We start from the raw sequence: 12,938 nt of genomic DNA, 5'->3' as shown, positions 1-12,938 counted from the left end.
TGACCAGAATCCACCATCCGACTAAGGCCAAGCAGGGGGATCCCCAAAGAAAATAGTGGCCCCAGGGGTGCCTGGGTGGCTCAGTCGGTTGGGCGTCCGACTTCGGCTCAGGTCATGATCTCACAGTTCGTGGGTTCGAGCCCCGCGTCGGGCTCTGTGCTGACAGCTTGGAGCCTGCTTCGGATTCCGTGTCTCCCTCTCTCTCTGCCCCTCCTCCTCTCTCTCTCTCTCTCTCTCTGTCTCTCTCTCCCTCTCTCTCCCTCTCTTTCAAAAATAAATAAACATTAAAAAAATTTTTTTAAAGAAAATAGTGACCCCAGCCCCAGCCCAGGGACACTCTATGCCTAGGGAGACAAACCTGGGGACAGAGGGAAGCTGTGAGGACAGAATTCCTGAGACCTGGCTGCCCCTTGTTCTTCATTTCCCCAAGTAGTTTTTCTGTGGGAAACCTTCTTTAAAAGGCGGGGCAATGTTTTCTCAAAGATATTCATGGCAAGACACCATTCCCACCTCACTTCCCCACTCCACCCCTCCCCCAGCTCCCTGGGGTGGAAATTCCTGATCTAGCCCACGATCCAGCCCCGGTGACATTCCAGATGAGAGGCAGGAAGTCAGCAAACATCCACAGACCATGATTGGGCCCACAATTTTCTGGCTGTGTCATGAGGTGGCATAAATGCAGAATGGGCCACATGTCCTCACCTCCACTGGAAAACCATCATTGCCCAGGTTTTGCGTTAGCTTCCTTGGTGTCCCCACTTCCACCTTGCCAACCCCCATCCCAACCACACCAATTCCTCTCCCCTTTGCTGGGTCCTCTGCCCCTCACTGACCCCCCTCACTGTTCCTGGACACCAGTGGCTCCTGCTCAAAGCCTTTCCTGCAGCATTTCCCTGGGCCTGGAAGGTTCCTGCCCCTACAAGCACCCATGGTTCACTCTCTCATACTTAAGTCTTTTGCTCAAATCTCTCCTTCTTGGGGAAGTTTACCCTGTCTTGCCCCTACCCCTGCAACCCTGCCCTCACCTGGCCCTCTCACTCCCTCTTACCTGCTTCCTTTGCTTCCCTGCTCTCAGGGAAATGCCCATCTTACCCTACAGAAGTAAGAAGGGAAAACCAGGGTTTCTCTGGTTTATGGTTTCCTTCAATTATAGAGAATTGTAGAGCACCCCTGAGCCCACGAAGCCCTGGATTCCATGGCCATCTGTAACACTGAGTGTGTTTAGAAGGTGAGAAGGAAAATGGGGTTCCATATGCCTCAACTCCTAAAAATTCCCAGAGAAAAATATTTTTTGTAAATGCCAGAAATATGATTGGACTGCTCATGAAATCAGCTGACATGAATCATGATTCTGTTTGTTCTGAAACCATAAAAATCACAACTTTTCATCATGATAGAAATTAAAAAAAAAAAACTAACGTGTGCAGCAAATAGTTCTAGAACAATTGGCTATCCATATGTAAAAAAATTAAAAAGAAAACAAAAGAAAATCAACCTCATAATCTCATACCACATACAAAAATCAAATGGATCATAGGGGCACCTGGGTGGTTCAGTAGGTCAAGCATCCGACTCTTGATTTCAGCTCAGGTCACCATCTCACAGTTCATGAGATTGAGCCCTGCATTGGGCTCTGCCCTGACATCGTGGAGCTTGCTTGGTCTTGTCTTTCTTTCCGTCTCTCTCTGTCCTCCACTGCTGATGTTCTCACTCTCTCTCTCAAAATAAATAAATAAACTTAAAAAAAAAATGGATCATAGACCAAATTGTAACAGGTAACACAATAAGCTTCTAGAAGAAATATGAGAGAGAATATTTTGAGACTGTGGTCAGCAGGATGACTTCCCAAAGATGTCCATTCCCCAATCCCCTAGAACCTGAGGATATGTTAAGTTCTATGGCAGAGGGACTTTGCAGATGTAATTAAAGTTACAGACTTTAAAGTATGGAGAGTATCCAAGTGAGCCTAATCTAATCATGTGATCCCTTAAAAGCAGAGAACTTTCTCCAGCTACAGCAGAAGAGAAAATTAGAGATTCCAACTATAGAAGGATTCCCCATACTCTTACTGGCTCTGAGAGTTAGGCCCCCATGTGCAAGCATCAGAGAGAAGCCTTTGGGAGCTAAGGGCAGCCCCGGCTGACACTGACAAGGAAATGGAGATCCCAGTCCTGTGACCTCAAGGAAATGGGGCCTACCAACAACCTGAATGAACTTGGATTCTTCCAAGGAAGTGGATTCTTCTTGAGCCTCTCAGCAAGAGCTCAGCCAACCAACACCTAGATTTTGGCCTTTTGAAACCCAGAGCAGAGAAACTGGCCAAGGAAACCACACTTCTGACCTATAGAACTGTGAAATAACAACTTTGGGTTGTCTTAATGCCACTCAACTTGTAGTAATTTGCTACAGCAGTAATAGAAAAGTAATAGAGACTTTGGGTTAGACAAAGATTTTAGATAGGACATTAAAAAAAAAAAACATGACCAGTAAGAGAAAAAAAAAATGTATGAATTGAACTTGATCAAAATGAAAACCTACTGTTCTTTGGAAGAGACTTTTAGGAAAGTAACAACAACAAACAACCAAGCCAAGACCAAAAGAAAATTTTTACAAAACACGTATCTGCTGAAGGACTCGAATCCAGAATATACAAAAAAATCTTACAATTTGGTAATTAAAAAGACACAACGGCCAATTTTTCTTTCCAGTGGGGAGGGCAGAAGATTTGAGCAGATGCTTTGTCAAAGAAGAAACATAAATGGCAAATTAAGCACACAGAAAGATGCTCAACATCACTGGCCATCAGGGAAATGCAAATTAAAGCCCCAGTGAGATAGCATTATATACCCATCCACATGGCTAAAATTAAAAAGACTGACAATACCAAGAGGAGACAAGGATGCAGAACAACTAGGAATCACACGTATGGCTGTTAGGAATGCAAAATGGTACAGCCACGTTGGAAAACAGTCTCGGTAGTTTTTGTAAAATTAAACCTATGGTTATCATTCCTCCAGTAATCCTCCTGTAGGTATTGAAATGAAAACATAGGTCCACATCGGGGCGACTGGGTGGCTCAGTCGGTTAAGCATCCAACTTCGGCTCAGGTCATGATCTCATGGTCTGTGAGTTCGAGCCCCACGTCAGGCTCTGTGCTGATGGCTCAGAGCCTGGAGCCTGCTTCCGATTCTGTGTCTCCCTCTCTCTCTGCCCCTCCCCCATTCTCTCTCTCTCTCTCTCTCTCTCTCTCTCTCTCTCAAAAAATGAATAAATGTTAAAAAAAATCGAAAACATAGGTCCACATAAAGACCTGTACATAGATGTTCGTAGCAACTTTATTTGTAAGGGCCAAAGACTAAATTGGGAAGTAACCCAAATGTCCATCAACAGGTGGACTGGTCAAGAAATTGTGGTTCATTCCTGCAATAAATGTACATAGTCTGCAATAAACACTACTCAGCAATAAATAACCAAGTATTCACGCAACAACACGGATGATCTCAAGAGCATTATATTTGCTGAAGAAAGCCTGACTCATAAGGCTGGTGCATTAGTCTTCCGGAGTTGCCGTGATAAAATCTCAGAGACCGGGTGACTGAGACCACGGAAATGCATTTATTTTCTCACAGTTCTAGAAGCCAGAAGTCCAAGATCAAAGAGTCAGCAAGGTTGGTTTCTGGGGAGAGCTCTCTTCCTGGCTTGCTCACAGCTACCTTCTGGCTGTGTCCCTACATGGCCTTTTCCTGTGTGTGTGTGTGTGTGTGTGTGTGGAGAGATTTCTACTGTTGCTTCTTATAAGGACAGCAAACACTGGATTCGGGTCCACTCAAATGACTTCATTTAACCTTAATTATCTTGTGAGAGGCCCTATCTTCAAATATAGTCATATTCTAAGGTCCTTGGGATTAGGATTTCAATATATGAATTTGGGGAAAAAAACACAATTCAGTCCATAATAGTTGGTAATGGTATAATTTCATTTATCTGATGCCAATTGTATGACCTTCTAGAGAAGGAAAAAGGAGAGGAACAAAACACAAATTGGTAGTTGCTCTGGGCTGGGGGCCAGGGTTAGAGGAGGGAATTGACTGCCAGGGGGCCAAAAGGAACTTCCTGGGGTGAAGAAACTGTTCTCTGTCTTTTTTTTTTTTAAGTTTATTTATTTTGACAGAGACAGAGAGCAAGGGGGAAAGGGCAGAGACCGGGGGAGACAGGATCTGAAGTTGGCCCTGCGCTGAGAGCAGAGAGCCCGATGCCCGACTCACAAACTGCCAAAGTCAGACGCTAAACCAACTGAGCCACCCAGGTGCCCCAAGAAACTGTTCTCTGTCTTGAGGGTATTGGTGTCACGTAGCTCTCTACTTCTGTCAAGACTCACGGAACCTACATCCAAAAGGGGTGAATTTTACTGTATGTAAATTATGCCTCCATAAGCCTGACTTCAAAAAACTCACACAATCAAGCAGTCGGATCCCTCCCTCCCCCCAAAGTCAGACCCCACACTTTGGTCCCGCTTGGTCCACAGGGTCCCCAAGATTTGATCTTTCTTGTTATTTGCGCTTTTGACAGTAACAGATGCGTTTTCTAGACTTTTTCCGCCAAGACGTCTGTAGTGGAGGACCCATTTACAGGTGCAGTTACCGGGAAGAAGGCTCTGTGACTTTATGATCCCTACAACTCCGGATAAGGATTTAGAATTAATCTATATTAAATTATCTAATTAAATCTAATAAATCTAATAAATCTAATTAAACTATATTTCATGGCCCGCGTAGGCGAGTCTTAAACACAAACAACAACAAAAACAAACAAAAAACCCAAAAAACAAGAAACAAAAACAAAAACAAAAAACAAAAAACACCACCTTTATTTCATCTTAGATCTCTAGTTTTCCTATATTTTACCAGAAACCAGTGGCTGAATTCTCTAAAGTAAGGACGCGTCAGCTGCCATTCTCAGAAGTGCTGACAACAGAGACCACAAAACAAATAAACACTCATCCCAGACCTCTCTGGCAGCAGTTACTAACCTTCTTGGTGTGGAGACGAGCATTTCTCAGCAAGATTGGGAACAGCACGCGCCTAAGGCGCTCCTGCCGCAGCTTGCTGTTCCAGGTCTCCCACACGGCTGAGTGCAATTCAGAAAACGCCCTAGGATTGAAGACTCCTCAATCCTAATGCTCTACCTGGATACCCAAGCAACTGCAAGAAGTCACAGCCCGCTGGATTATGGTTAGCTGGCCAATTGCCAAGAGTGGAGTAAATAAATGCAAGAAAGAGCTGATGAGTCAGACTGTTAATCATAATTAGCCTTTCAAAGACTTTTCCAGAGAATTCTTTCACTTTGGGTCATTTATGCTATCATATATCATTGAGTCTAGGACACCACAGATTGTAAGGAGGGGGAAAAAACTGCAAATTAAACTGTGTCACCCTGATTTCTTATTTCTTAGGGACTGCATTGTGTACTTATTCAAGAAGCTTTTAAACGTCAGACTTTTTTTTTTAGCCCATATCACCCATGAGCCAATAAAAATATATATGCAAAGAAAATTGGTCAGTTAGGGTGTTTCTCAAACCTATTCAGTCCAATTTTCTTGAATCGCATTTCAAATCAAAGTCGTCAAATTCCGTGTTTTGCCAGACTATCGTCTGCTAGGCCAAGGTTAGCAAACTCTGCAAAAGGCCAGAAGATAGCAAGTAATTTGGGCCTTGGAGGCCATACACCAACTCAACACTGCTGTGACGCACAAATGGCCATCAGTGATACTTAAATGAATGAGCACGGATGTGGTCCAAAAAAAATCTTTATGGACACAGGAATTTGAATTTCATATAATTTTCACATGTCGTGAAATATTCTTCTTCTTTGGTTTTTTTTCAACTATTTAAAAATATAAAAACCATTCTTTAAAAAATTTTTTAAATGTTTTTATTTATTTTTGAGGGGCAGAGACAGAGCACAAGCGGGGGAGGGGCAGAGAGCGAGGGAGACACAGAATCCAAAGCAGGCTTCAGGCTCTGAGCTGTCCGCACAGAGCCTGACACGGGGCTCGAACCGGTGAACCACGAGATCATAACCTAAGCTGAAGTCAGATGCTTAACCGGCTGAGCTACCCAGGTGCCCCCAAAACCATTCTTATTTACTGGCTATCCAATAGTAGACAGTGGACTAGATTTGGTCTATGGGCCATAGTTTGCCAACCCCTGCTCCATAGTGAAGGGAGCATCGGGAGCACCGGTAAGGCAGTCTATCTTTTTTTTTTTTTTTCATTAATGTTTATTTATTTATTTTTGAGAGAGAGAGAGAGCACAAGCAGGAGAGAGTTGGAAAGAGTAGAGTATACAGAATCTGAAGGAGGCTCCATGCTCCGAGCTTCAGCACAGAGCCCGAACACAGGACTCAAACCCACAAAGTATGAGATCATGACCTGATCCAAAGTCAGACGCTCAACTGACTGATCCACCAGGTGCCCCCAGTCTATCTTTTTAAATCATGAACTCTGGTCTCCAGGATTGTCCTTGAACAACCCATTTTGCAAATTTGGATGCTGGGGAAGGAACACTGGTCAGGATAGATGGGGTTATGATGCAGTAACTTCAAAATCTCAGTGGTTCAAAACAACAAAGGTTTATTTCTCACTCATGCAAGGTCCTTCGAAATGTCAGGGCTACTTTCTAGGGCAACTGTCCCCCATGCAATGACTCAGCTTTATTCCTCCATATCAACACATGTCCCCTCGATATTGGCAAGGGACAAGAATGTGGAAAATCACACACCAGCTCTTAAAGGTTTCCCTCCAGAAGTGACATATTTCACTTTTCATTGGCAAAACCAGTCACGTCGCATGATGGCTTTTAAATACATCTACAAATTCATGGACACTGCCGCCTCCAAAAGGTGGAGTCTAATTTCCCTTCCCTTGCATGTGACTAGACTAGGCGTCTTGATGCTGACATGGGGAACATTGTAGAGGCTGTGCTGTGTGACTTTCGAGGCTAGGTGTCTTATCCCATTTGGGCTGCAAGAACAAGTTAGCCCAGGCTGGGAGCCTTCAAAACAACAGAAATTGATTGCCCACAGATCTGGAGGCTGGACATCTGAGATCTAAGGTGCCAACATGGTTGGATGAGGGCCCTCTTCCAGGTCACAGTCTTCTCACTGTGTCCTCACATGGCAGAAGTGGGAAGGGAGCTCCCTGGGGTCTCTTTCATAAGGGCACTAATCCCATTCATGAGGGTTCCCCCATCATGTCCTAAGCACCTGCCAAGGTTCTACCTCCAAAGACCACATTGAGGATTAGGTTTCAACATAGGAATTTTAAGGAGACATAACATTCGGTCTAGAGCAAATGATTGAGCGATATTTCTGAACTTAAAAAAAAATGGTAATGCAGCATAAACTATAGGTATAATGATATCACTGGGGTCAATCTGACCTTAAGTCATTGAAGTATACCAGATCCAACTGCCCAAGAATGGTCCTGTCACTTTACATGTACATAGAAAGAAATATAAATTTCTCTACACACACACACACACACACACACACACACACACGTAGCCTTATGTAATATTTATACCTATATGTCATAGCTAGAAATGAAATTTCCTTTAAAATTTGCTTTTAACAAGTCCTTAATAATGAACACTGGCCTTGTTTATAGTTAACTGATAACCATTATATCACAATAGCAGGACATGATAGATAGGATACGAGCAGGAAACAACTTGATTCTTTTTCCCAGGGCCCATTCAAACCACATTTGTGGATTCAACCTTTATCTCCCCTGAAGTGAAAACTTTACTGAGGTTTTGGAACCCATACTTCTTTCACTCTTTTTTTTTCAGGTGGTTAAAAGACACATAACATTAAATTTACCATCTGAACCATTTTTAAGCATACAGTTTGGTAATGTGAAGTATAGTCACATTATGGTGAAACAGATCTCCAGAACTTTTTCATCTGAAAAAAAAAAAAAAGGTCATTTCAAACTCTTTACCCATTAAACAAAAACTCCCATTCTCCTCCTTTTCCCGGCCCCAGCTTCCCACCATGAACTACCACTTTACTCTCCGTTTCTATGAATTTGACTACCGTAGATACTTCTTATAAGTAGAACCAAACAGCATTTGTCTTTTTGTGACTGGCTTATTTCACGTAGCACAATGACCTCAAGGTTCATTCATGTTGTAGCATGTGATGGCATTTCCTTTGTTTTGAAGGCTGAATGATATTCCAGTGTATGTATAGACAACATTTTGTTTATTCATCCACCAATGGACATTTGGATTGCTCCCACCTTTTGGCTGTTGTGAATAGTGCCGTGAACATGGCTATGCAAATATCTCTTCTAGACCCTGCTTTCAAAAGTATGGGATCCAGTGGAATGACTAGACCATATGGTGGCTCTAGTTTTTATTTTTTGAGGAAACTTCAAACTGTTTTCGGCTGTGGTTGTGCCATTTAGCAATCTCACCAACAGCGCCCAAGAGTTCTGGTGTCTCTACACTCTTACTAACACTTGTTATTTTCTGTGTTTTCAATAGTAGCCATCCCAACGGGTGGGAGGTTTTATTTCATTGTGCTTTGAATGTACATTTTGTTTAGCCACTCTTAAACAATACAAAGTCCTTTGGTCTGTTTCAGCTCCAAAGGACAATCTCATTTTAGCAAATACGGTAGGCAGAATAGCACCCCTAACACAAAAGATACCCTAATCCCCGGAACCTATGGATATGTTTTGTCACAAGGGAGAATTAAGGTTTCTGGTCACCTTCCCTGACGTCCCCAGACAGAGGCTGGGAGCACATGAAAGGGGCAGGAGAGACCATCCTTACCAAAGGCAGATATGGAACGATGTTTGCGTCTTCTGGGTGAGGCAGTTTCCCAGTGATGATTCCTTCTCTTCAACAGCACTTTGCGGAATCCTCACCAAAGTCACTCCCTGGAGACCCTGGGAACCATTCTGGTCTCTGGCCAACTGCTTCTCATCTGCTCTTCATCCTCTGTAGCCAGTGATACCTTCCAGCCTCTTTTTGCTGATGGCCTTGGTCCTTTGGCAAGAAGCCTTCAAAGATAAGTGTTTTACAACAACCCCAAGGCCAGATCCTTCCACAAGTCCTCTCGGCTCATGAGAACACTCTGGCATCCCACAGGGGCACCTGGGTGGCTTAACTGGTTAAGTGTCCAATTCCTGGTTTCGGCTCAGGTCATGGTTTCACGGTTCGTGGGTTCAAGCCCCACATCAGGCTCTGTGCGATCGGTGAGAAGCCTGCTTTGGCTTCCCTCTCACTCCCTCTCTCTCTGCCCTTCTCCCACTTGCTCTCTCTCAAACAAACAAACAAAAAAACCCACTCTGGCATCCTTTCCCCTCCCCCGTCAGGGGTAAATGTGCACTTTTCTCTCCATCACATATGTATCTTTGCTTGGCCATCAACAGGGCAGCTCCAGCCATAGCCATTGACCTTCTCAGAGAAAAAAAATGCTTAAAAATTCATTAATATAGCTGCTTATACCGTCTTGAACTTCTTCTAAACAATGGCCAGGATCCATTCAACATTTTCTTACCGTGAGTATTATGAACCACTTTTCCGTTCTTGCTTTTAGAGACTTTGCCCAAGTTCATTCTTAGTTAGCCAATATATGTATGAACCAGCAATAATTTCATGCATTAATAATACACTTGTAGTCATGGTAAATACAATGTTCATAAGAACTTAGGAATCAATCTTGAGATAATTCACATCTTATCCTTAAGTAAGTTATTTTCATAGAGCTACTTGCAAAGTGTGTGTTCTCTGAACATTTCCCCCAAACTGGTACCCTTTCTGACTTTAAATTCAGTATCATTGCACCATTTCCATAGAGGAAAGGGACACATTACCGGAACTCCCCATTAATTACAAGTGGCTTTAACTATCCCTTCCTCTCTCCCCTTCCCTTCCACATCTTACCCAAGTTTTAAGTTTCTCTAATGGGTGCAAAGGATTTTTGCATCATGAAAAAGATTACTGCTGATGTCATTTGACCTCAACTATCATTCTAAAAACCAGTTTAGACAACTTTACAATCCAAGACCAGGATATTGAGACCAAAATGACCTTACAAATTCTTAGTAATTAGTTCTTTGTAGATCACCTCTTAAGGAAAGCACAAGAAGCTAATAACAGTTGTTGACTCTTAGAAGAGAACAGGGGATCTGGAAAAAAAAAGGGAGAAGAACTTACATTTCTCTAAGTGTCATTTTTAACCTTTTGAGTTTTGTACTATATATTCCCAACTCAATTTTTTTTAATTTTGAAAATAGTAATTCGTATTTGAAAGTATAAAGCTACTTTTCTAACAATGTTGTAAGTAAAAGCCACCTTTTTATATAAGAAAATAGTTTTAGGGGCACCTGGGTGACTTGGTTGGGCATCTGACTTTGGCTCAAGGCATGATCTCACGGTTCCTGAGTTTGAGCCCCACGTCGGGCTCTGTGCGGACAGCTTGGAACCCGGAGCCTGCTTCGGACTCTGTGTCCCCCTTTCCTCTCCCCACCCCTGCTCGTGCTCTATGTCTCTCTCTCTCTCTCAAAAATAAACAGTAAACAAAATTAAAAAAAAAATAGTTTTAGAAGTTTTAAGATTAATAAGATTTCATTCATATTAAGATTAATAGATTTCATTATGGGGAATCTAAAAAACAAAATAAACAAACAAACAAAACAAACAGACTCTTAAATACAGAGAACAAACGTGGTTGCCAGAGGGAGGTGGGTCAGGGAATGGGTGAAACGGGTGAAGGGGATTAAAAGGTACAAACTTCCAGTTATAAAATAAGTAAGACACAGAAATGAAAAGGACAGCATAGAGAATATAGTCAATAATATTGTAATATTGCTTTATGATGACAGATGGTGACAACACTTAGCATGGTGAGCACTGGATAATGCGTAGGATTGTCAAACGAGTATAGTGGACACCTAAAAACAATATAACATTGTATGTTTACTATACTTCAATTAAAAAAATACCCCCAAAAAGAGGGAAAAAAAGAAAAGTTTTAAGAATAAATTTGTGTATATTAGATCTAGGACTTATAATTGAGCTAACTTTGGTAACTTTTTTGAGTTTTTATTGCACTCTCAGCTCCCAAATTGTTTAATATTTCAGCAAAAACAAAGAGCTTGGGTTTCGTGGGGAGGGAGTTTATAAAAAGGGCATGTTTTACTGACCACATGAGTCCATTACATCACTTGTGAAGAGCCTGCCATCTACCAGGCACTGTGTTGGGTGCCAGGACACGAAGGTACTCAGCCATGGCAATCTCTGCTGCCCCGAAGACACTTGCATATTGCAGAAGAGAAGCTCAGGCTTTGAAATCCCAGAGTTGAGGATGGAAGAAGAGAGAAGGCAGACTGAACATCCAGAGAAGGAGGAGTTGGAGCCAAAATGGAGTCTAGACATGATACAGAAGCCACTAGAATCTGAAAACAGGGTGGAGGATCTCAGGATGGGAGAGGGTAGTCAAAGCAATGGATGAAAAAGAGGCTCTTTTCCAGAAAGCAGGTGTCCACACCCAAAGCAAAGTGGAGAACTAAGGCCCAGATTTCCCAAGCAATTGGTCCACCTCTCAACAGCAATAAAATCATCATCTTTGGCCAAGTCATATAAATGGCAAATCTGAAAGGGAAGTTCCTGACCTAAGCTCCTGCAAGGCTTTTCTAAGCTTCAGCTTTTCTCATTTGTAAATCAGGAATAATAATACCTACATATACCTGTTATGAGAATTTGACATTTAATATATATTATATATAATATAATATTATATAATATATATAATATGTATATGTTATATATATACATATATATATGTAATATATATATAATATATACATATATATACATATATACATATATATGTAATATATATGTATATATTATATATATATTATATAATATGTATATGTTATATATATGTTATATATATGTTATAATATGTATATATTATATATTATATAATATTATATAATATATAATATATATTATATATTATATAATATTATATATAAAATATATATATTATTAGGTGCCCCTATATATATATATATAAGGTCAAATTATATATATATATATATATATATATATATATATATAAAATGGTTTGCATTGCGCCAAGAGCAAAATAGTTGCTCAATAGTGAGCAACTATTTTGCTTTATTGAGCAACTATTTTGCTTCTGTCGTTATCACCTGTAAATAAAACTAAATGTCATACCGTGAATCCCGTGGAAGCACTCTTTCAGTTCTCGGTTCACCCCCATTTGGGGACAACTTCCTGTACTGTAACTTCCTGTTCCTGTGAAACTAGGAACTACATTTCCCAGACTTCTTTACTCTTAGGGTCTGGAGGCCAGATGGGTTCCACCAGTTAGAGACAATCACTTGAGATTTGAAAGACGGAAGGAGGTGGAGGCCATCTGCCCGCTGCTCTTTCTTTTGGAAATTCACTATATTAAGGGGAGGTCTCGGGTGGGGGCGGGGGGCAGTGGTGGAAGCAGCTGCTTGATCTCCAGATCCCGGCTGCAATGGTTCTCTCTTGACGCCAACAAGTGGTGGCTCCTGATTTCCCCTCCCCCAGTCCTGCCAGAGACTTTGTAAGCATCTAATTCCTGTATTAAATCCCATCGTACAGTGATGATTCCTGTTTCCACAACTGAATCCTGACTTGCTTAGAAGTGGATGTTTCATCTAAAGAAATCTCGTATGTAAACTCCTGTGAAAGACTTTGTTTTGTGCTGCTGCCTCAAAATGGCTTAGGTTCAAGTCATGAGTTAATTGCCATGTTTAAAGCAGCTCAATGTTCTTCTCGATGCCGATGCCGTTCCCTTTGAGAACTGTTAACATTATACAATTAAAGTGTTCTGGGATCTTGAACGGTTAACTCCAAATATCA

At 41.6% G+C, this 12,938-nt stretch overlaps 1 long non-coding RNA gene across 1 annotated transcript in view; it reads right to left on the bottom strand.

Annotated features, from left to right (window-relative positions):
• Window positions 1-11,768, bottom strand: part of LOC128314143 (uncharacterized) — a 46,198-nt gene extending 34,430 nt beyond the window's left edge. The window contains exon 1 of the long non-coding RNA XR_008295602.1: window positions 5,030-11,768. This is a non-coding gene — a long non-coding RNA (uncharacterized LOC128314143). The remainder of the gene's footprint in view (window positions 1-5,029) is intronic.
• Window positions 11,769-12,938: the final 1,170 nt, after the last annotated feature.

The sequence above is a fragment of the Acinonyx jubatus genome, chromosome C1, assembly GCF_027475565.1.
Source record: "Acinonyx jubatus isolate Ajub_Pintada_27869175 chromosome C1, VMU_Ajub_asm_v1.0, whole genome shotgun sequence".
NCBI lineage: Eukaryota > Metazoa > Chordata > Mammalia > Carnivora > Felidae > Acinonyx > Acinonyx jubatus.
Note: the sequence above shows the minus strand (reverse complement) of the source record. Positions and strands in the feature narration are given on the sequence as shown.